The sequence below is a fragment of the Pseudophryne corroboree genome, chromosome 7 (genome assembly GCF_028390025.1).
Source record: "Pseudophryne corroboree isolate aPseCor3 chromosome 7, aPseCor3.hap2, whole genome shotgun sequence".
NCBI lineage: Eukaryota > Metazoa > Chordata > Amphibia > Anura > Myobatrachidae > Pseudophryne > Pseudophryne corroboree.
In genome coordinates this window covers 262,386,717-262,411,463 of record NC_086450.1, presented here as the reverse complement: position 1 = coordinate 262,411,463, position 24,747 = coordinate 262,386,717, and the positions used below count along the sequence as shown (strand labels likewise).

The window sequence follows — 24,747 nt, the reverse complement described above, 5'->3', positions numbered from 1 at the left end:
TGAAACTAATATATTATATAGACTCACTACATGAAAAGTGAGATATTTCAAGCCTTTATTTGTTATAATTTTAATGATTGTGGTTTACAGTTTAAGATAATCCCAAATCTCAAAAAATCAGATTACACAAAATCAATACAAAAAAAAAAAAAAAAAGGATCTTAAATACAGAAATGTCGGCCCTCTGAAAAGTATAATCATGCATTATGTACTCAGTACTTGGTTTGGTCCCCTTTTGCATGAATTACTGCCTTAATGTGGCGTGGCATGGATTCTATTAGCCTGTGGCACTGCTGAGGTGTTATGGAAGACCAGGATGCTTCAATCTATAATGCCAAGAGAAACATGAAAGACATGAAACCGAACAATGCAGAAGAGCTGAAGACCATTATTGAAGCATCCTGGTCTTCCACAACACCTCAGCAGTGCCACAGGCTAATAGAATCCATGCCACGCCACATTAAGGCAGTAATTCATGCAAAAGGGGACCAAACCAAGTACTGAGTACATATGCATGATTATACTTTTCAGAGGGCTGACATATCTGTATTTAAAATCCTTTTTTTATTGATTTATGTAATAGTCTAATTTTCTGAGATTTTTGATTTGGGATTTTCTTAAAGTGTAAGCCACAATCCTCAAAATTATAACAAATAAAGGGGAGAAATCTCTCACTTTGTGTGTAATGAGTCTATATAATATATTAGTTTCACCTTTTAAGTTGAATTTCTGAAATAAATGAACTTTTGTATGATATTCTAAATTTTCTGAGTTTCACCTATACATTATAATTCTTATTGTAGTATTCCAGGTATGGTTATTGCTGTTCATAACACCGCAGTCTTTATTCTGGTATTCCTACACAGGGTTAATAATGAGGCTAGGTAACCTAAGCATCCATTTAGAGGAAAATGTTCCAATGTATTTTTTCATTCAGTCCCATCGGAGCAAGAGTGCCCAAAGTAAATATCCAGTGTAATTCTTTCTGGGATAGTAATTTATTTCTATCTCCTCCTCTTGATAAAAGGTGGAATATGATCTATTATTTGATAGGTAAGATCATTTAGGGTGTGTTGTGACTGTTTGAAATGGCGGGCAACGGCTTGGTCATTATCCTTTTCTCAAATTCGGTGAGTGCCGCTTGGCTTTCTTGTATCAACATAGAGCCAGGAGCTCGGTACAGAAAAGCACCGAATACTATGCATTGATATACAATTAGTCTGTGCAATCAGAGCTAATGAATTATGGCACCACTATACATTGGACTTTAGTAATTCCACTTATGAAAATTTTGACCATTGAATCATTTATATAGAATAAACCAGAGGTTCTCAAACTCGGTCCTCGTGGGCCCACACAGTGCATGTTTTGCAGGTCTCCTCACAGAATCGCAAGTGAAATAATTAGCTCCACCTGTGGACCTTATAAAATGTGTCAGTGAGTAATTAATACACCTGTGCACCTGCTGGGTTACCTGCAAAACATGCACTGTGTGGGCCCACGAGGACCGAGTTTGAGAACCTCTGGAATAAACGAACATCAAGAGGAATAAAGTACTGTTTTACCACTTAAATAACATCATGGAACAAAGAACAACAGACCAGGATTTAACCCCTGAGGGCCATTATAGCTATACAGAAACACAAGCTGCAGCTATCTTATTCAGTGAGGATTTCTAACTTCAAAGGATAATGTTACATCAGAGAAGGTACTGTATATCATAACCTACTCAGGATGAAAAAGGAGTTGGATTACATACTCCATGGAACAGCAATTTCTGATTATTATCGAAGAATTATAATGTACTCTATGGGAAATAGCTATTTTGATTAACTCTAGTTAATCCTTAACTGTAGCACTGTATTTATATTTAAGATTAATTCAAAGACGTACATAATATTTTTTAAGTATATAGATTGTTCTAATATAGTGGCTAAAACTGCCTTTATACACGCTTTTATACACTTTTTCACGCCTGGAAAACGGTCAGTTGACGCCCCGCAACGCGTCCTGCCTGTCAGTCTTCTCGCAATCACCGCTGCAATCACTTTTCCAGCTGGCGACGACCGTCGCCGGGCAACGACGCACATGCAAAATGAGAACCACTGCGTGCGAACGGGTCGGAATTACCCCCTAATTCAGACCTGACTGCAGCAGCAAACTTGGTAGCTAATGGGCAAAACCATGTGCACTGCAGGTGGGGCAAATATAATATTTGCAGAGAGAGATTTGGGTGGGTTATATGGACTCTGTACGGGGTAAATACTGGCTGCTCTATTTTTACACCGCAATTTAGAACACACCCCACCCAAATCTTACTCTCTCTGCACGTTATATGTGCCCACCCCTGCAGTGCTCATGGTTTTGCCCACTAGCTAACAATATATATATATATATATATATATATATTAATTAAACTGGTAGCTGTCTGGGTGCCCTTCCTGGAAGGTATGTAGTGTATGGGGAGGTAGTTGGACGGTACACACAGGACTTCTATTAAAACAAACCGCCGGAGCCCCAGTGCTGCAGTTAATGTTTCAATTTATTACAGGTTGAGTATCCCTTATCCAAAATGCTTGGGACCAGAGGTATTTTGAATATGGGATTTTTCCGTATTTTGGAATAATTGCATACCATAATGAGATATCATGGTGATGGGACCTAAATATAAGCACAGAATGCATTTATGTTACATATACACCCTATACACACAGCCTGAAGGTAATTTTAGACAATATTTTTTATAACTTTGTGCATTAAACAAAGTGTGTATACAGTCACACAATTCATTTATGTTTCATATACACCTTATACACACAGCCTGAAGGTTATTTTAGACAATATTTTTTATAACTTTGTGCATTAAACAAAGTGTGTATACAGTCACACAATTCATTTATGTTTCATATACACCTTATATACACAGTCTGAGGTCATTTAATACAATATTTTTAATAACTTTGTGTATTAAACAAAGTTTGTGTACATTGAGCCATCAAAAAACAAAGGTTTCACTATCTCACTCGCACTCAAAAAAGTCCGTATTTCGGAATATTCCGTATTTCGGAATATTTGGATATGGGATACTCAACCTGTAATAACGGACGTAAATTAATAAACTGAAACGTTAACCGCAGCACTGGGGCGCAAGTGGTCTGTTTTATTAGAAGTCCTGTGAGTGAGTGAGTGCGTGCGTGCGTGTGTGTGTATGTGTATATATATATATATATTGATAAAGCTAAATATTTATCGTATATATATAACCCTTTATGAGGTCTAAGAACACTGTACGCTATCTACGTAAGAAGTACCGTAAGGGTACGCAAGTTGCGTAACGATCGCTCAGCCGTAGGCGAGACGCTCAAGCGTCGCGTTCGCTCACGGCCCAGAGATCACAGGCATGCACGCTATTGGCTGCCGACGAACGAAATGATTCGCTATGGCGTAGCGGACGCTCGGGACCACGAGGAGATCACCAGCGGCGCAGACGCTCACAACGTTAAACCTTTATATCTATACCTTTAACAATGAGATACACAGTATACTTTAGTGTAGAGACAGAGTGTAAGTGCAACCTGGTGTAACCTAATTAACTACAAAGCTGCTTTAGCGTCACCGACGCTCTGTGAACACTTAACACTATAAGGAATACACAGATACCTGGGCTTAGGGTCCGAAACCTATTATATGTATTATGACTATTATACTTGCAAAAAGAATCACAGTACAAATGATACACTACAATATAACAGAGACTACCTAACCAGATAACTACACAGGAAATACAATACAATACAATGAAGTCTAATCAAGGGAAAAATACGAGGAAAAGAGAAGAGAGGGAGAGAGAGAAATGGCTCACAGTAAGACAATATGATTACGGAGAAAACTTACGCACAAGGGGAAACGATCGCAAGCGCCTCTGGACATCCAGCTTCCGATTATCAGCAATGAGAACCGTTGAAGAGAGTGACCTGGATATGGTCGGCTTGTCTATTTATGCCCCACACACAATACAATTCAATGGTCCCAACAATCTCATTGTTCATTAGACACAGGAATTCGGCTTCGCATTATAACAAAAGGTCATAGGTTGATTCATACAGGTGGGCTGTCTTGTATCAGTGGCCTTGGTTATGCAAAACAAAGGGTGATGACTAACACATTCCTGTCTTCTGGAGAGCTATTGTTTGGCGAATACAAAACAAAACCCTGTCTCTGGGTTTTGTTCGATATTCATGATGTCCACTTTCAGTTGAGACAATGACATCTCAGCCATCATTCTCCTGGATACAAACCCTAACCCATTCGTAAACACAGGTGTTGGCCCTTCTCATTGAGTCTCAAAGCTCAGCGTAATTAAAGGATATTGTACTCCGTCTGCGGGAAAGATACTGATTTGGAGTACAATTAATCTTCAATTACTATTCCTGTGCTTACCTTATGCATGTGAAGATGTGAGGCCCTCCCAACATGCAAACTATTGTTTGGGGGATCTCTAAGGTCAAAGAGCAATTTGAGACCCACTGATACCTGTTTCCAACTGTTACTAAGTAAGAACAAATAATAGTAAATGGACATAACTTCTTATGTCCATAACTATTCGCACGAGCGATTAATCCGCTCCAAACCAACACCGGAATATTGCTATTTAAATACTCTTCCGATGGGTACCAAACACCACTGTATGACCCCTGTTAGACCCTTCGCACAATACAAAGAGGAATCTCTCTGTTCAGGAACATGCTATATTAACCAAACTTTCAGAATCTATCAAAGGGACCATGATCTACAAAATACATTATTACTGAAAATATGTAACGATTGAGTCGCACGCTACGACTACACAAACTTTACCGTAAATACGCATACCGTGCACCAGCGGGTGCACGCAACTGCGGGTATGCGCCTTCACGGGAGAGCGCACGCATGCGCAGCGCGGACCAGTGTGAGGTGCAAATATGGCAGTGTGCATAGAGATATTTTTCTGACTTTGACAATATATATATATATATATATATATATACATAAATAAATAACATATCCTTCCCCACCTGTGGCTCAGGTGTATACAGCAAAGGAACAGAGGCGGCACTCCAAGGACTTGTTGAAACTTGTATTCAAATCATTGTGGAAACAAAGCAAACGTGTTCATAACAGAAGAAAACAAGGCAGGTTGCTTACGACGTTTCAAGGCCTAACAGCCTTTTCCTCAGATAAGAATGCCCATGTGCAGTGAAAGCATAAGTGATAAAAAGAACCAAACAGAAGCATAGAACACTCACCGTTTATGTAGCGTGCAGGAGCAGGTGTTCCCGGCGTCTGTGCCCGGGGTTTCCGGGTACGTCACGTGTGCGGCGCATTCACTGCACATGGGCATTCTTACCTGAGGAAAAGGCTGTTAGGCCTTGAAACGTCATAAGCAACCTGCCATGTTTTCTTCTGTTATGAAATTCTGTTATGAATGTCATGTTTTCTTCTGCAGATCTTCATTCATTGCACGAGTCACTTTGTTGAAACAGTCCCACCTGTGTTGTCCACCTATGTATTTATGTATTTTTTAAGTTTTTATTGCTATTTTCATTGATGTCATTGTGTCATATTTGTGGAAATAAATTACCTTTTTATTCAATGTAGTTCTACACAGTCCCGTTATATCCGATACACAGTGGGTTTACCTACTCCTCCATAAAATAGGAGTCATCTTTAAGGTCTAGTGCCAGTGTATTCTGCAATTTACCGTTTTCATTGATTCCTAGGGAATGTGTGTTTTTCCCTCCCCCTTTGGAGAATACTAAGGCTGCTTAATCCTTTTCACTGCACAAATCGGAGGCTGTACGCCAATTTTTTATCATGTGTGGAGAGAGACCCAGAGAGGAGGGACCAGCACATCAGCCTTAAACTCAGAAAGAATGCAAGGTTATATGGGTTAGTTTGTGTGTAAAGAGACTGTTTAAAGGTTCCTAACGTGGATCTCCCTCTTATAATAACTTCTGTACCAAGTGTAGGTTGTTGGAGTATCCCTGGAGGAGCAAGAAATCTGCTGCAGTGTCTGTATGCAGAGAAATGGCGCAAGGAAGCCTGTGGTCCCGCTGAGATAGCTCCTTCTTGATGCGCTTGCGTACCCAAGGCAACAATGGGGTCGGTGAAAACAGATATACGCTAGAGAAAAGTTCCACAGAACCATCCACTATGAAAATCAGCGGGTCTCTGGATTTTGAACGGGTATGGGTAATTAGGTCGACAAAACTTAGGTCGACAGTCATTAGGTCAACATGATCGCTAAGCCGACATGGAAAAAGGTCGACATGGGGGTGTGTGTTCGTTTTTTTGGTGTCTCTTTCTTCGTAAAGTGACGTGGAACCCCAATTAGTGCACCATGTCCGCTCGCCATGCTTCGGGCAAGGTGCCGCGCTGCGCGTCGCCACATGTTACTATTCCCAATCGTGGTCCATGGGGGATCATAAAGTGTGGAAAAAGTTCAAAAAATGAAAAGAAAAAAAAATTGTGAAAAACTCATGTCGACCTTTTTCCATGTCGACCTAGTATATGTCGACCTAGTATATGTCGACCTAGTATATGTCGACCTAGTATATGTCGACCTAGTATATGTCGACCTAGTATATGTCGACCTAGTATATGTCGACCTAGTATATGGCGACCTAGTATATGGCGACCTAGTATATGGCGACCTAGTATATGGCGACCTAGTATATGGCGACCTAGTATATGGCGACCTAGTATATGGCGACCTAGTATATGGCGACCTAGTATATGGCGACCTAGTATATGGCGACCTAGTATATGGCGACCTTGTATATGGCGACCTTGTATATGGCGACCTTGTATATGGCGACCTTGTATATGGCGACCTTGTATATGGCGACCTAGTATATGGCGACCTAGTATATGGCGACCTAGTATATGGCGACCTAGTATATGGCGACCTAGTATATGGCGACCTAGTATATGGCGACCTAGTATATGGCGACCTAGTATATGGCGACCTAGTATATGGCGACCTAGTATATGGCGACCTAGTATATGGCGACCTAGTATATGGCGACCTAGTGACCATGTCGACTAATAGTGGTCGACATAATGATTGTATCCCTTTTGAACAAAACTGTGGATCCTTTGAGAGGCCATGAAATTCACATGCAGAAGGCCCCACTATTGAACAAATTGTTGGAAGACCTGTGATTTAAGAGACTAATCCACTGGGAAAAAATAGTAATTTAAAACCTACCGGTAATTCCTTTTCTCGTAGTCCTTAGTGGATACTGGGGAATACTAGAATACCATGGGGTATAGATCGGGTCCACTAGACCATGCACTTTAAGAAACTAATAGTGTGTGCTGGCCACTCCCCTCTATGCCCCTCCTAGCAGACTCAGTCTAGGAAACTGTGCCCGAGGCGACGGACATACTTTGAGAGAAGGATATAACACAAAAGCGGTGAGGTAACGAACCAACACACAAAACAATAAGATAGCAGAGCTAACCAGAACAGAGGAAAGCAATGCTAACTATAGAAGGATAGCAACGCTAACCAAACATGGAACAGGGAAAGCAACAGCAAAGCCAACCATAACACTTACAACCAGGTAAGCAGGAACGAAGCACTGAGGCGGGCGCCCAGTATCCACCACAGACCATGAGAAAAGGTAGGTATTAAATTCCAAATTTTCTCTTACGTCCAAGTGGATACTGGGGAACAGTAGATTACCATGGGGACGTCCCAAAGCTCCCAGAACGGGTGGGAGAGTGCGGAGACCCTTCAAAACCGCCTGACCATACTGAAGGTCATCTTTGGCCAGGGTGTCAAACCTGTAGAATTTAACAAAGGTGTTCACACCAGACCAAGTTGCTGCACGGCCCAACTGTAATGCCGAGACGCCCCGGACTTCCGCCCAGGAAGAACCCACGACCTTGTGGAGTGGGCCTGAACAGAACTTGGCAGCAGCAAAGCCGCTGAAGTATAGGTTTATTGGATAGTCAATTTGAGCCAACAAGCAATGGACTGTTTGGAGGCTGAATGACCAATATGCTTCGCATCATAAAGGACGAAAAGAGAGTCAGACTTCATGTGATGAGCCGTCCTTTTGTAAATCCTCAAAGCCCGCACAACATCCAGGGACTTTGCAGCAACTGAAGTGTCGGACAAGACCGGAACTACAGTAGGTTGATTCACATGAAAGGCAGTATACCACTTTCAGCAAAAACTATGGGCGAGTTCGGAGCTCTGCCCTATCCTCGTGAAACACCAAGCAAGGGCTTTTACAGGACAAGGCCCCCAATTAAGACACACGCCTGGCTGAAGCCAAGGCCAATAACATAAGTCTTCCATGTCAGGTATTTCAAGTCAACCCTCTGCAAGGGTTTAAACCAATCCGACTGGAGAAAGGTCAACACCACATTGAGGTCCCAAGGAGCCGTGGGAGGAACAAAAGGGTGGCTGAATGTGCAACACCCCCTTAGAAAGGTCTGTGCTTCAGGAAGCACCGCCAGTTGTTTCTGAAAGATAGAGAGAGCAGAGATCTGTACCTGGATGGAGGCTAATCGTAGGCCCTTATCCACTCCTGCTTGTAGAAACCGTCCCAGACTGAATTCTCCAGAACATTTCCGTCCCTCACACCAAGAAACATATTTCTTCCAAATATGGTGGTAATGTTTGGAGGTAACCACCTTACGGGCCTGAACCATAGTGGAAACCACCTTGGATGGAAGACCCTTCCTGGTTAAAATTTCCCTCTCAACCTCCAGGCTGCCGCTGTAAATCTGGATAGACGAAGGGTCCTTGTTGAAAAAGGTCCTTGAGAAGCAGCAGAGGCCAGGGTTCTTCCAACAACAGGGTCAGTAGGTCCGCATACCAGGCACTCCGAGGACAATCCGGGGTAATGAGAATTGCCTGAACCCTTTCCTTTTTAAATCTTTTCAGAACACTTGGGAGTAGAGGAATCAGAGGAAACAGGTAAACAAAGTGTTAATTCCATGGCGTCGGCAGAGCGTCTATCGCAACCGCCTGCGAGTCCCTCGTTCTGAAGCAGTAACGACGGAGCTTCTCGTTGAGACGAGAAGCCATCAAGTCTATCTGTGGACAACCCCACCGGTGAACGAGTTATTGAAACACCTGAGAGTGGAGGCCCCATTCCCCCGGATGGAGGTCGTGCCTGCGTAGGAAGTCCGCTTCCCAGTTGTCCACTCCTAGAATGTAAACGGCCGAGATGGCTCTTGCGTTGGCTTCCGCCCAGAAGAGTATTCTTGACACCTCTCGCATTGCAGCCCTGCTTCTGGTTCCTCCATGCCGGTTGATGAACACCACCACCATAGCGTTGTACAACTGCACCAGGATGGCAAGATTCCGAAGGAGGAATGAAGCCTGTATGAGAGCGTTGTACATCGCCCTTAGTCTTAGGATGTTGACTGGAAGAGCAGACTCCTCAAAGGACCACGTACCCTGGAACTGCGTTCCTTGAGTCGCAGCCCCCTCAAACCCTGAGGCTGGCATCCGTTGTCAACAGCGTCCAGGATACAGTGTTGAAACTCCGACTCTCCATCAGATGGGAAACTTGTAGCCACCATAGCAGGGATATCCGTGCTTTTGGTGACAGGGTTATATGCTGATGCATGTGCAAGGTGAGATCCCGACCATTTTTCAAAAAAATCCAGTTGAAACAGTCGCGCATGGAACCTGCTGTACTGTATCGCCTCGTAGGAGGCCACCATCTTGCCCAGCAAGCGGATACAAAGGTGAATTGAGACCACACGAGGTTTCAACACCATCCGGACCACAGACTCAATAGTCAAGACCTTGTCGCTGGGAAGGTAAACCTTCTGAGACACCGTATCCAGGATCATACCCAGGAACTGCATTCTCGGAGACGGTTCCAAGTGATATTTCTGGAAATTGAGTATCCATCCGTGCTCCGTAAGCACACGAGTAGTCAAGTCGACGCTGTGCAGAAGCTGTTCCCTGGACAACGCCTTTATCAGATTGTCCAGGTACGGAATTATTTTGACACCCCTCATGCGCAGTTGCACCATCATTTCCGCCATAACCTTTGTGAATACCCTTGGGGCTGTTGAGAGACCGAAGGGTAAGGCCTGAAACTGGTAATGCTGGTACAGAATCGTAAACCTGAGAAACGCTTGAAGAGGGGGCCAAACCAGGATATGCAGGCAAGTGTACTTGATATCCAGGGACACCAGAAACTCCCCCTCCTCCAGATTCGCCATCACTGCTCTTAGAGATTCCATCTTGAATTTGAACACCCAAAGATACAGTTTCAGAGATTTGAGATTCAAGATCGGTCTTACAGAGCCGTCCGGCTTCGGAACCGCAAAGAGACTCAAGTAAAACCCCTTTGTGTGCAGCTGAGGAGGCACTGGAACAGTAACTCCTGTAGAAAGCAGCTTTTGCACTGCCTGCGGTAAGGAAACCCTGGCTTCCTGTGAAGCTGGTAAGCATGACCTGAAGAATCTGAGAGGAGGGATATCCTGGAATTCCAGCCGGTATCCTTGGGATAGGAGTTCCCTCATCCAAGGATCCCGGCCGGACTCTGCCCATATATGGGCGAAGTGTTGAAGGCGAGCACCTACCTGAAAGTCGCCTTGCTGCTGGGGCCAACCGTCACGCGTAGGGCTTCTTGGAAGAGGATCCTGAGGCCTAGTCTGCAGGTCCAGCAGCAGCTGGTTTACGGGACTTACCACGAGTTCCTCTAGCAGCACTGGAGGCAACTCTGGCCCTGCCTCTGTATCTGGCCACCCGAAAGGACTGCAGGGATGGTCCAGGATAGGGACGCCTGGCAGGTGGCAAAGCAGATGGCAGATATGTAGATTTACCTGCAGTTACCCGAGATATCCACTTGTTCAGTTCTTCCCCCAAACAAGGCATCACCTGTAAGCAGGTTTTCAACTCCTTTTTTGGAATCAGCATCCGCTGACCATTGACGCAGCAACAGAGCTCTACGAGTCGATACTGCCATAGCCGTACTACGGCCAGTAATGATACTATGTTCCTTAACGGCCTCACTCAAAGTTTGCAGCATCATGGATATGTTGTAGTAGTGTTACTATCTTCTTGATGTAGTGTGAGCAACCCTTTAAAAATTTCATCAGACCATTTTACCATGGCTCTAGAAATCCAGCCGCATACTATTGTAGGGCATTGGGCTACACCTGCTGCAGTATAAATTGATTTAAGAGTGGTTTCAATTTTGCCGAGTCTTTAAGGGAAACAGCCCCAGGTACAGGTAAAACTATCTTACGCAAATAGCCTGGACACAGAGGTATCCACTGTCAGCGGGGATTCACAGACTTTCCTATCCTCTGTAGTGAAGGGGAATGAATTTAACACCTGGTTAGGGGTAATAAATTTCTTTTCAGGATTAATTCATGCTGCCCTGGCTAAGGAATCCAATTCTTTAGAAACCAGAAAGATTGCAGAGGACTTTGGCTTCACATTAAAATACAATTCCTCTGCCTGCTCTTCCGCTGTATTAGGGATACCTGTATTAAGCACCTCTCTAATGGCATGAGGGCTTCAACACCCGGGGACAGGGAATCATCTTCGTACACCTAAGCCTCTCCCTTATCAAGCTCTGGTAGTTCAAAATCAATGTTTGATTGTAACAATTGAGGGAGTGCGCGTTTGTGAAAGACCAACAGGGGGACTGAAGAGCCTGTCTGTGGTTGGCAGCAGTTACCATAAATGTGTCCATAGTTTATTTCAGGGCTTGCCTTTCTTGCTTAGCCATAGTGAACTCTGAATTCATATTGGAAATCACAGTTTTAAATTATTCCATCCACTCTGGTGCATGTACATCACTACCTTGTGAAGGAATTGAGCACTGGGTTCACATAAGTGACCCTTGTGAGGAAGGTGTAAACCTAGCGTTGTATAAAGTACACAATGACTTATTAGCAGACATGCTTAAGCAGAAAGTACACAGATTAGTATGAAAAACACAGCAGTATTAGTGAGATATGCACACTAACCCAAACTACCATGAGTGGAGTGACACAGAGAGATATGGGAACCAGCACACTACACCACAGACTGGGTAGCGCCCCGCTGGGTGACCTCTGAGTGTAACTGTCCACACAGCAGTAAAACCATTCATAATGAGCTCCTGGAGGAGCAGTCTCCGCATGCAGCCTGTGCAGAAACAGCCTGTACCTGGGACTGTTTCCCTTAAAAACTCAGCTGATCACAAAATTTAAACCACTCTTAAATCAATTTATACGGCAGCAAGTGTAGCCCAACGCCCTACCATAGTATGTGGCTGGATTTCTAGAGCCATGGTAAAATTGTCTGATGAAATTTTGAAACGGTTCGTAGAGAATGAAGAGAGAATCTGTCTTTCTGATGGCACTGGTACGATCAACGTAGATCCTTAAAGGCACGGACCACGTCCAGCGATGTATCTCCCACAGAAAGGCCAGGTACCTGGAAAGCCGGGACTACAATTTCTCATTAAGGTGGAATTTAGACACCACCTTGAGAAGATACCCAAATCTAGTTCTGAGAACTGCTTTATCTGGATTAAAAAAAAAAAAAAATCAGAAATGGGGAATGACATGACAATACCCTTAAATGTGACACTCTTCTAGTCGACGCAATGGCCAGTAGAAAAAGCACTTTAGCTGTCAACCATTTAAGATCCACTTTATTAAGTGGTTCAAATGGGGTAACCTGAAGGTCCTTTAGGACTAAATTTAAGTCCCAAGGCACTGGAGGAGGATCAAAAGGAGGTTGAATGCGCAGCATTCCCTGAAAAAAAGTATGCACATCCTGTAAATTGGCAATTTTCTTTTGGAACCATACAGTCAATGCTGACACTTTCACTCTCAAGGAGTCCACCTTCAAACCTTAATCCATTCCTGCCTGAAGGAATGCAAAAGGCCCGTATTCACGGGCAGATCTGGGGAGAGATGTGTGCTGAGCGAACACATCTCTCCCTACGCTCAGCACAGCCGATGTGTGCCGAGCGGGAGGGGGGTGGTGAACATTTCACCCAGCGTGTGAAATGAGCGACCTGCTAGATTGAGTCTGCATGCAGGCCAATCTAGCACCAGCGGGGCTGTGCATCGCTATCGCTGTGGGGTATACACACGGAGTGATCATGCTTAAAATCTAAGCAATCTAGTCAGTGAGTACCCCCCTTTAGACCCTGGATACTCTGAAAGCCTTAGGGTACATTTTTCGTTCACTGCACCAGAATATAGGTTTGCCATATGCGGTGATAAATGCGAGCTGAGGAAGGTTTCCTTGCTCTGAGCATTGTTTGAATTACCTGTTGTGAGAATCCTTAACTTCAGGATAGAGGTTTCAAGAGCCACGCCATCAAAGACAGTCGATCCAGATGTCTGTGATAACAAGGAGCCTACATCAGTAGATCTGGACATTGAGGAAGCAGGAGTGGAGCATCCATCGACATTCTCTGCAGATCTATGTACCAATGTCGACTGGGCCAAGACGGAGCTATTAGTATTACGGCATCCTTTCCTTGTTTAATCTTTCTCACCACCCTGGGTAATAGGGTGATTGGAGGAAACACATACAGTAAGCCAGATGAAAGTCCCATCTTACCAACAGGACATCCACAAAGATTGCTCTGGGATCCTTTGTCCTTGACCCCTATGCGAGAACTTTGTTGTTCTGACGAGACACCATGAGATCCATCTCTGGCAATCCCCACTTGTCTACTAGAGTCTGGAAGACCTCCGTGTGTAGAGCCCATTCGCTTGCCTGAATGGCATGTCGACTGAGAAAATCCTCTTCCCAGTTTGGGACTCCCAGAACAAACACTGCAGACAAGGCTGGATGATGAGGTTCTGCCCACTTTAGTATGTGACTTACTTCCTTCATCGCTTTTCGGCTGCTAGTTCCTCCTTTATGGTTGAGGTACGCTACTGCCGTTGCATTGTCCGAGCGGATCTGAACTGGTTTTCCCCGATCAATGTCCTTTGCCTGAATCAGTGCCATGTATATAGCCCGAAGTGCCAATATACTGTATTTATTGGCAGGCAACCTTCTTCCTTGGTCAATTGCCCCTGGAAACACAACCTTCCTGACACTGCTCCCCAGCCCTGCAGACTGGCATCTGTTGTCATAATTTCCCAATCTGATATCCAAAAGGGTCTCCCCTTGTCCAGATGGGATGTCTGTAGCCACCAGGCTAATGACGTTCTTACTTCTATTGTAAGAACCATATTCTGCGTTTTTTTTGTCTGATGCAACCCATTCCATTTTGCAAGAATCAGATGCTGCAGGGGTCTCGAGTCGAACTGTGCATACTCCACCATGTCGAATGCTGACACCATCAATCCCATCACACGCTGCGTGAATGGATACCTTTTGACTGTGTAGCAAGTCCTGAATCCTTGACTGAACCTTAGATATCTTGTTCAGAAAAAAAATGACTCTCTGAAGACTTGAATCCAGTACAGACCCCAAGTAAGTCATCCGCTGTGACGGAATCAGACGATTTTGACCAATTTATGAGCCACCTGTGCCTTTGCAGACACATTATTATCTGTTGTAGATAACATCGGAAAAATAATTACTGCGACTGTGCCAGGATTAAAAGATCGAAAAATTATCCCCTGCTGGCGGAGATACAGTAAGCTGCCATTACAACCATAATCTTGGTAAATACTCTGGGGGCTGTGGCTAACCCAAATGGTAGGGCCTGAAACTGAAAATGCTGTTGGAGGATAGCGTACCTGAGATAGCACTGGTGGGACAGTGCTATAGGAACATGTAGATAAGCATCCTGTATATCCAGGGATACTATATAATCCCCTGGCTCCATGGCCAAAATGATGGAACGTAAAGTCTCCATAAGAAACTGAGGTACCCATACCCAAATGTAATTGTTCAGCACTTTGAGATTGAGAATGGGTCGAAATTACCCATTTGGTTTCTGAACTAGAAAAGAGTTGGAGTAAAACCCCTGTCCTCGCTGCGCAGGAGGAACTGGAATGACTACTCCTGACAAACAATTTCTGAACGCCTCTGGCAATGCCCTGGCCTTTATCTCTACCTGAGACGGGCTGGTACAAAAATACCTTGGAGGAGGGTGCTTCTTGAAGGCAAAAGAATAACCTAGAGATACAGATTCCTGGACCTAGGCATCTATAGTAGACTGCTGCCAGATAGTGCAAACTGAAGAAGTCGGCCCCCCACCCTGGGACCACCAGGTGGAGGCCTGCACCATCAGGCTGATGGCTTATCGTCTGTTTTACCAACCGGTAGCCCAATGCTTTTTAGTCTTACCAGACTTGTTGTATTGGGACTGCCTGCCATCACTTTTTCCTTTAGCTTTTTCTTGAGATCGAAAGGGCCGAAAAGTTGGTACTTTAGGTTTGAAATTGTATGTGGAAGGAAACTTTACCTTCTTGGAGTCTGCTTCTGACTCCAAAATATCAGTCAATTCTTTATCAAAAATAACATTTCCAGAAAAAGGCAAAGATTCCAAAACCTTCTTAGATTCTGAATCAGCTTTCCATGTACGTAGCCAAATTGCTCTGCGAGCAGCAATTGTTGAAGCTGATGCCCTGGAGGCAATAGTACCCATATCCAATGCTGCTTCTTCCAAGTACAATGCAGCCTGTTTTTTATGTGGGATTTTTGGTCTCTAGATGATATTTAAAAATCCCCCTCCAATGCATCAGCCCAGGCAGCCACTGCCTTTGCCATCCAACCTGAAGCCAGGGCTGGACTTATGACTGCCCCAGACAGGAAAAAAGTGTTTTTTAAATAAAACCATCCACTCTCCTATCCGTGACATTTAATGATGTTGAAAACAAAGGTAATGTAGATTTTTGTACTAATCGAATCACATGTGTATCTACTTTAGGAGCCACCTTCCTTTTTAAACAATCCCCAGCTGGAAGAGGATAATTGGAATTCCATTTCTTAGGAATTCTAAACTTCTTATTGGGCATAGCCCAATCCTCTTCCATGATTTCCGTCAGCTGATCTGACCCTGGAAACTCAGTCTTAACTGTTTTGGCACATTTAAACACAGGTGCCTTGGTTTTTAACACAGGCTCTGCTGAATACTCTAAGGGTAAAATGGCTTTCATTGCTTTAATTAACTCCGCTATATCCACTGAGCTGAGACCTTCCTCCTCTTCTTCGTATGCCAAAGTAGAATTTATTGAGCTTTCATCCTCCGATGAATTCTCATCTGAAAGATGTGTAGCCTGTGAGGATGAAGATTTACTTACCACTGGCTTATCAGCCTGTTTCTTTTGAGAGGCTGCTGCTGCTGGAAGTGATAAACCTCAGGTGGGAAGGGTTAATCGTGTAACCTATCCCTGGTACAGGAGTTGGAGGAATTATCCGTTCTGCTATACTGGATAATGCCTGTGCAAACATAGCCCAACATGGATCAACCTGCACCTGAATCTGCCTTGTATTTTTCAAGAGACCCAGGTGAAAGCTAAAAAAATTTGCACACAAGTCATCCTGAACCAGATCCTGAGAGGTTAACCCAGCTTTGTAAGACAAACATGATATGAGTGTTGGTGTTGCTTTGAGTGTATCTTCCTCACCCTTGCCGCTTTTAGATGATAAATAAATCAACACTTCCACAGTGTACTACACAATTTGCGACTGAAATCACTTTAAGCTTTTTAAAAGCGACCTACAATCCGACCCTACCCACGCACCAGCATTGAGGATCGGAATAGAAAAAAACTGACAGAAATATAGTAAAGTCAGCAGCACACTAGCAGTCAGTCATGTTATACATTAGTATAAAAAGCAAAATGAGCACATCAACTACATTTCAAGTATGTAGGATAACATATTACAGGTTGAGTATCCCATATCCAAATATTCCGAAATACGGAATATTCCGAAATACGGAATTTTTTGAGTGAGAGTGAAACCTTTGTTTTCTGATGGCTCAATGTACACAAACTTCATTTAATACACAAAGTTATTAAAAAATATTGTATTAAATGACCTTCAGGCTGTGTGTATAAGGTGTATATTAAACAAATGAATTGTGTGAATGTACACACACTTTGTTTAATGCACAAAGTTATTAAAAATATTGGCTAAAATTACTTTCAGGCTGTGTGTATAAGGTGTATATGAAACATAGATGCATTCTGTGCTTAAACTAGCGTCCCATCACCATGATATCTCATTATGGTATGCAATTATTCCAAAATACGGAAATATCCGATATCCAAAATACATCTGGTCCCAAGCATTTTGGATAAGGGATACTCAACCTGTACTGAATCATGTTTAAACAGATCTACCGTATTCCGACGCATAGCGAAAGAAATCAGTAATTGTATACAGACTCATATGCAATAGGCACTTAACTAACTATTCATACTCAAAAAGGTAGAGACTTAGGGGGTAATTCCAAGTTGATCGCAGCAGGACATTTTTTAGCAGTTGGGCAAAACCATGTGCACTGCAGGGGAGGCAGATATAACATTTGCAGAGAGAGTTAGATTTGGGTGGGGTATTTTATTTCTGTGCAGGGTAAATACTGGCTGCTTTATTTTTACACTGCAATTTAGATTGCAGATTGAACTCACCACACCCAAATCTATCTCTCTCTGCACATGTTATATCTGCCCCCCCTGCAGTGCACATGGTTTTGCCCAACTGCTAAAAAATTTCCTGCTGCGATCAACTTGGAATTACCCCCTTAGTGCTGTATTACCTGTACTCAGTAGAGTGGGATACAGGGAGACTCACCTTGTTTCCAGGACCTTTCAAAATGTTTGCAAGCGCTGAGTGGATCCAGGCGCTACTAGTGTACACTGCAGCTCCATGAACCTATAGTGAACACAGACGCACAAGTCACACAACCGCCTATGCTGCGACTGAGTCCCCTTCGTGTACAACGTCTGAGACAGAAGCGGGAAACAGTTCAGGCAGGAGACTCGGAGGAAACTGGTCATGAACTGGGGAGAGGGACGACCAGGTGAGCGTCCGACTCCCCACTGCTGACATCAACCTTAGGGATCGTGACCTCATACTATTCCTGGAGCCTCTGTTTCCTAAGGCCTCACACTGGTGTATCCGAGGTGGCAGCCGCGTCAGCGACTGTTTGGTAGTCTCCTCCCAAAACAGTGTGGCTGTGTCCATGTTACCCTTCTAGGCGACACAGATGCCTTACCTTCTCCCCGTGCTTCAGCCACAGCCTGGTAACGTCTGCTGGACCTGCTAGTATAGCCAACACAGACGCCCACCGAAACAGCACTGTACTCGTGGGTAAGCGTTGTCGCGATCAGGCGGAGAGTTGTTGGAGTGACTCTTTCAACGGTACGTATAAGACGTTTTATAGAAAGTTCACCCAAGAAAAAAAAAAAGGATTTTAATTACCTACCGGTAAATCCTTTTCTCGTAGTCCGTAGAGGATGCTGGGGTCCACATTTGTACCATGGGGTATAGACGGGTACACTAAGAGCCACTGGAACTTTAAGAGTTTGGGAGAGTGGGCTGGCGAACACCCAGCATCCTCTATGGACTGCGAGAAAAGGATTTACCGGTAGGTAATTAAAAATAGGATTTTAATACCTACCGGTAAATACTTTTCTCTTAGTCGTAGAGGATGCTGGGGACACCAAAAGGACCATGGGGTATAAACGGGATCCGCAGGAGACATGGGCACTTTAAGACTTTGAAAAAGGGGTGTGAACTGGCTCCTCCCTCTATGCCCCTCCTCCAGACACCAGTTAAAGGAACTGTGCCCAGGGAGACGGACATTCCGAAGAAAAGGATTTAATGATAACTAAGGTGGGACCCATACCAGCTCACAATTAAAACACGCCGTACAACATGGCAATTAACAAAACTCCAGTCAACGGCATGAATGTTGTCAGCAACAGGCTGACTATAATCATAACACAACCCGTGTGTAAACAGAACTAATAACTAAAAATTGCAGATAGAGTCCGCACTGGGACGGGTGCCCAGCATCCTCTACGGACTAAGAGAAAAGGATTTACCGGTAGGTATTAAAATCCTATTTTCTCATACGTCCTAGAGGATGCTGGGGACACCAAAAGTACCATGGGGTTTATACCAAAGCTCCAGAACGGGCGGGAGAGTGCTGATGACTCTGCAGCACCGATTGACCAAACATGAGGTCCTCATCAGCTAGGGTATCAAACTTGTAAAACTTTGCAAAAGTGTTTGAACCAGACCAAGTAGATGCTCGGCAGAGTTGCAATGCAGAGACCCCCCGGGCAGCCGCCCAGGATGAGCCCACCTTTCTGGTAGAGTGGGCCTTCACTGATTTCAGTAACGGCAATCCAGCCGTAGAATGAGCATGCCGAATCGTAGTACAGATCCAGCGTGCAATAGTCTGCTTGGACGCAGGAGCCCCAATCTTGTTGGGAGCATAGAGGACAAACAGCTTCTGTTTTTCTCAGATGAGCCGTCCTGGTGACATAAATCTTTAACGCCCTAACCACATCTAAAGATTTTGACTCAGCGAAGGCGTCAGTAGCCACTGGCACCACAATGTGGAATGATGAAACCACCTTTGGCAGAAAATGTTGACGAGTCCTTAACTCTGCTCTATCTTCATGGAAGATAGAATACGGGCTCCTGTGAGACAAGGCCGCTAACTCAGACACCCGCCTTGCGGATGCTAAGGCTAATAGCATGACCACTTTCCAAGTGAGAAATTTCAACTCTATCTTCTGCAAAGGTTCAAACCAAGTTGATTTAAGGAACTGCAACACCACATTAAGATCCCATGGTGCCACTGGGGGCACAAATGGAGGTAGGATGTGCAGCATGCCTTTCACGAAAGTCTGAACTTCTGGAAGGGAGGCCAATTCTTCTTGAAAGAAAATTGACAAGTCCGAAATTTGTACTTTAATTGAGCCTAAATTTAGGCCCGCATCCACACCTGCTTGAAGAAAATGGAGAAAACGCCCTAGCTGAAATTCTTCCGCAGGAGCTTCCTTGGACTCACACCAAGACACATATTTTCTCTAAATACGGTGGTAATGTTTTGCCGTTACTTCTTTTCTAGCTCGGAGAAGTGTGGTGATGACTTCACTAGGAATACCCTTTCGGGCTAGGATCCGACGCTCAACCGCTAAGCCGTCAAACGTAGCCGCGGTAAGTCTTGATACATGCACGGCCCCTGCTGTAACAGGTCCTCTCGTAGAGAAAGGGGCCAGGGATCTCCTATGAGCAATTCCTGAAGATCTGGATACCAAGCCCTTCTTGGCCAGTCCGGAACAATGAGGATCGCCTGAACCTATGTTCTTCTTATGATCTTTAGCACCTTTGGAATGAGTGGAATCGGAGGAAACATGAACACCGACTGAAACACCCATGGTGTCACTAGGGCGTCCACTGCTATTGCCTGAGGGTCTCTCGACCTGGAACAATATCTGTGAAGTTTCTTGTTGAGGCGAGACACCATCATATCTATTTGAGGAATCCCCCAAAGACTTGTGACTTCTGCGAAGACCTCTTGATGAAGACCCTACTCTCTCGGATGGAGATCGTGTCTGCTGAGGAAGTCTGCTTCCCAGTTGTCCACTCCTGGAATGAAGACTGCTGACAGCGCGCTTGTATGCATTTCCCAGCTGAGAACTTTTGTGGCCTCTGCCATTGCCGCTCTGCTCTTTGTCCAGCCCTGGTGGTTTATGTGTGCTACCGCTGTTATATTGTCCGACTTATCAGGACGGGTAGGTTGTGAAGAAGACGTTCCATCTGAAGAAGGCCGTTGTAAATGGCCCTTAACTCCAACACATTTATGTGTAGAGAAACTTCCTGGCTTGACCATTTTCCCTGGAAGGTTTCCCCCTGTGTGACTGCTCCCCAGCCTCGGAGACTCGCATCCATGGTCACTAGGATCCAGTCCTGGATCCCGAACCCGCGACCCTCTAGGAAGCGAGAGCTGTGCAGCCACCACAGGAGTGAGATCCTGGTCCTGGAGGACAGTATTATTTTCCGGTGCATGTGCAGATGAGATCCGGACCACTTGTCCAACAGATCCCACTGAAACACTCTGGCATGGAACCTGCCAAATTGAATGGCCTCGTAGGCCGCCACCATCTTCCCCAGCAATCGAGTGCATTGATGGATAGATACTCTTGCTGGTTTTAAAATTTGTTTGACCAGACTCAATTTCTAGAGCCTTCTCTTCTGGAAGAAAAACCCTCTGTAATTCCGTGTCCAGAATCATTCCCAAAAATGACAGTCTTTTCGTCGGATTCAACTGTGACTTTGGCAAGTTTAGGAGCCAACCATGTTGTTGCAGAATTGTCAGGGAGAGAGCAATGTTCTGCAGCAATTGGTCCTTGGATCTCGCCTTTATCAGGAGATCGTCCAAGTACGGGATAATTGTGACTCCGTGCTTGCGCAGGAGAACCATCATTTCCACCATAACTTTGGTGAAAACCCTCGGAGCCGTGGACAGACCAAACGGCAACGTCTGAAATTGGTAATGACAATCCTGAATAGCAAACCTCAGGTAAGCCTGATGCGGAGGATATATGGGAATGTGTAAGTAAGCATCCTTTATATCGACCGACAACATAAAATCCCCTTCATCCAGACTGGAGATCACTGTTCGAAGAAATTCCATCTTGAATTTGAATTTTCCTAGGTAGCAACTGAGAGATTTTAGGTTCAGAATAGGTCTGACCGAGCCGTCCGGCTTCGGGACCACAAACAGGCTCGAATAAAAGCCTTCTCCCTGTTCTGATGGGGGAACCCTGATAATAACATGATTGAGACACAACTTTTGTATTGCATCGCATACTACCTCCCTGTCCGGAAGAGAAGCTGGCAAGGCCGTTTTGAAAAATCGTCGAGGGGGAACGTCTTGAAAATCTAGTTTGTACCCCTGGGACACTATTCCTAACACCCAGGGGTCCAGGTCCGAACAAATCCAGACCTGACTGAAGAGTCGTAGACGTGCCCCCACTGGTGCGGACTCCCGCAGAGGAGCCCCAGCGTCATGCGGTGGATTTGGCAGAAGCCGGGGAGGACTTCTGCTCCTGGGAGCCTGCCACGGCTGGAGATCTTTTACCTCTTCCCTTTCCTCTATTTGCCAGGAAGGAATAACCTCGGCCTTTTTTGTACTTGTTTGTCCGAAAGGACTGCATCTGCAAGGGATGAGCTTTCTTTTGCTGCGGAGGAACATAAGGAAAAAATTAGGATTTACCCGCGGTAGCTGTAGATACCAAATCAGCGAGACCTTCCCCAAACAATACACCACCTTTATACGGTAACGACTCCATAGCTATCTTAGAGTCAGCATCAGCATTCCATTGATGAATCCACAATGCCCTCCTAGCTGAGACTGCCATGGCATTGGCCCTTGATCCCAAGAGGCCAATACCTCTTGCCGCTTCCTTCAGGTAAGCTGCGGCATTCCCTGATATAACCCAGCGTTAAAAGGATGATATCCCTATCTAGGGTATCAATATCAGATGACAAGTTATCTGCCAACTTTTCGATAACCCTACTCACCCACGCAGATGCAATAGCTGGTCTGAGTAGTGTACCTGTGGTGACGTAAATGGATTTTAACGTATTTTCCTGTCTACGATCCGCAAGATCTTTAAGGGCTGCCATGTCAGGAGACGGCAGAGCCACCTTTTTAGACAACCTTGATAGCGCCTTGTCCACAATGGGAGGTGATTCCCACTCTTCTCTATCCCCGAAGGGGAACGGACACGCCATTTGAATCCTTTTGAGAATCAAACTTTTTATCCGGATTTTCCCACATATTTTCATAAAGGGTATTCAGTTCATGAGAAGGAGTAAACGTTACCTCAGGTTTCTTTCCCTTATACATACTGACCCTAGTATCAGGAACAGCAGGGTCCTCAGTGATATGCAACACGTCTTTTATTGCCACAATCATGTAGTGAATGCTCTTTGCCAATTTTGGGTCTAATCTGGTATCACCATAGTCGACACTGGAGTCAGTGTCCGTGTCGGTATCTGTGTATGCTAACTGAGCAAAAGAACGTTCGTGACCCCGAGGGGGTCTGGACTGGTTACAACACACCCTCCACATTTTTTTTTCCAAACCTAGTTCTGAGACTCAGATTTATATAATCTCTTATTAATTAGAGCCACATTAGCATTCAAAGCATTCAACACATTAACCCAATCAGGAGTCGGCGTTGCCGACAGGGTCACTCCCACAGCCGTTTCTACCCCTAACCCTCCTCCTGGGAAGAGCACTCCGCTTTAGACATGCCGATACACCTGTACCGACACCCACAAACACACTGACCAAAAGGGGGACAGACCCACAGTAAAGCCTGTCAGAGAAACACAGAGGGAGTTGCCAGCTCACAATCCAGCGCGTGACCCGGTTCTGAAACACTAATATATAATGCCTCAGACCCTGCAGCGCTTTATACACACTCAATTTTGCATCAATTCTGCAGTGCGGTACCTCAAAGCCGTCACTGAAGTATTCTTTTCTCACCTGTCTTCTGATTTCTGGTTCTGCAAGGGGGTGACGGCGGACTCTGGGAATGAACCCCTAGGCGTACCTAGTGTTCCAAACCCTCAGGAGCTAATGGTGTCCTGTAGCCAAGAAGCAGAGCCTTTAAACTCACTAGAAGTAGGTCTGACTTCTCTCCCCTAAGTCCCACGATGCAGGGAGACTGTCGCCAGCAGTTCTTCCTGAAAATAAAAAACCTAACAAAGTCTTTTCCGAGAAACTCAGGAGAGCTCCTCAGTGTGCATCCAGTCTGCCTGGGCACAGATCTAAAACTGGAGTCTGGAGGACGGGCATAGAGGGAGGAGCCAGTTTACACCCCTTTTTCAAAGTCTTAAAGTGCCCATGTCTCCTGCGGATCCCGTCTATACCCCATGGTCCTTTTGGTGTCTCCAGCATCCTCTAGGACGTATGAGAAATCCCATTTTCTCTTACGGTCTAGAGGATGCTGGGATCCACATTAGTACCATGGGGATGTACTAAAGCTCCCAAAACGGGAGGGAGAGCACGAAGGCTTCTGCAGAACTGATTGACCAAACTTCAAGTCCTCAGCGGCCAAAGTATCGAACTTGTAGAACTTTGCAAAAGTATTCGACCCAGACCAAGAAGCCACTCGGCAAAGCTGTACAGCCGAGATACTCCGGGCAGTCGCCCAGGAAAAACCAACCTTACGAGTAGAGTGGGCCTTAACAGACGTAGGACACAGCAATCCTGCCGTAGAATGCGCATGCTGGATAGTGAACCTGATCCAGCGAGAGATAGTCTGCTTAGAAGCAGGACAAAAAAGTTTCTTGGGATCATACAGGACAGAGTCCGATTTTCTGTGATGAGCAGTCCTCTTCACATAGATTTTCAGAGCCCTTACAACTTCCAAGGACTTTGATGAAATTGAGGAGTCAGTAGCAACTTGCACCACAATAGGTTGGTTTATATGAAATGCCGACACAACCTTCGGAAGGAAATGCTGACGTGTCCGGAGCTCAGCTCTATCTTCATGGAAGATCAAGTAGGGGCTCTTACAAGACAAAGCCACCAACGCCGACACACGTCTAGCAGAAGCTAAGGCCAACAAAGTGACAGCCTTCCACGTGAAAAATTTGACCTCAACCTCCGGTAGAGGTTCGAACCAATCCGAGTGGAGGAACTGTAACACCACGTTAAGATCCCAAGGTGCCGTAGGCAGCACAAAGGGAGGCTGGATGTGCAGAACCCCTTTCAGAAAAGTCTGAACCTCAGGGAGAGAAGCCAACTGTTTCTGGAAGAAAATGGA

The 24,747-nt window shown here is 45.0% G+C and overlaps 1 protein-coding gene across 2 annotated transcripts in view; it reads right to left on the bottom strand.

Annotated features, from left to right (window-relative positions):
- The window catches only part of WIPI2 (WD repeat domain, phosphoinositide interacting 2), a 797,269-nt gene that overhangs the window by 401,496 nt on the left and 371,026 nt on the right, over positions 1–24,747 (bottom strand). The gene's annotated exons all lie outside the window — the stretch shown is intronic.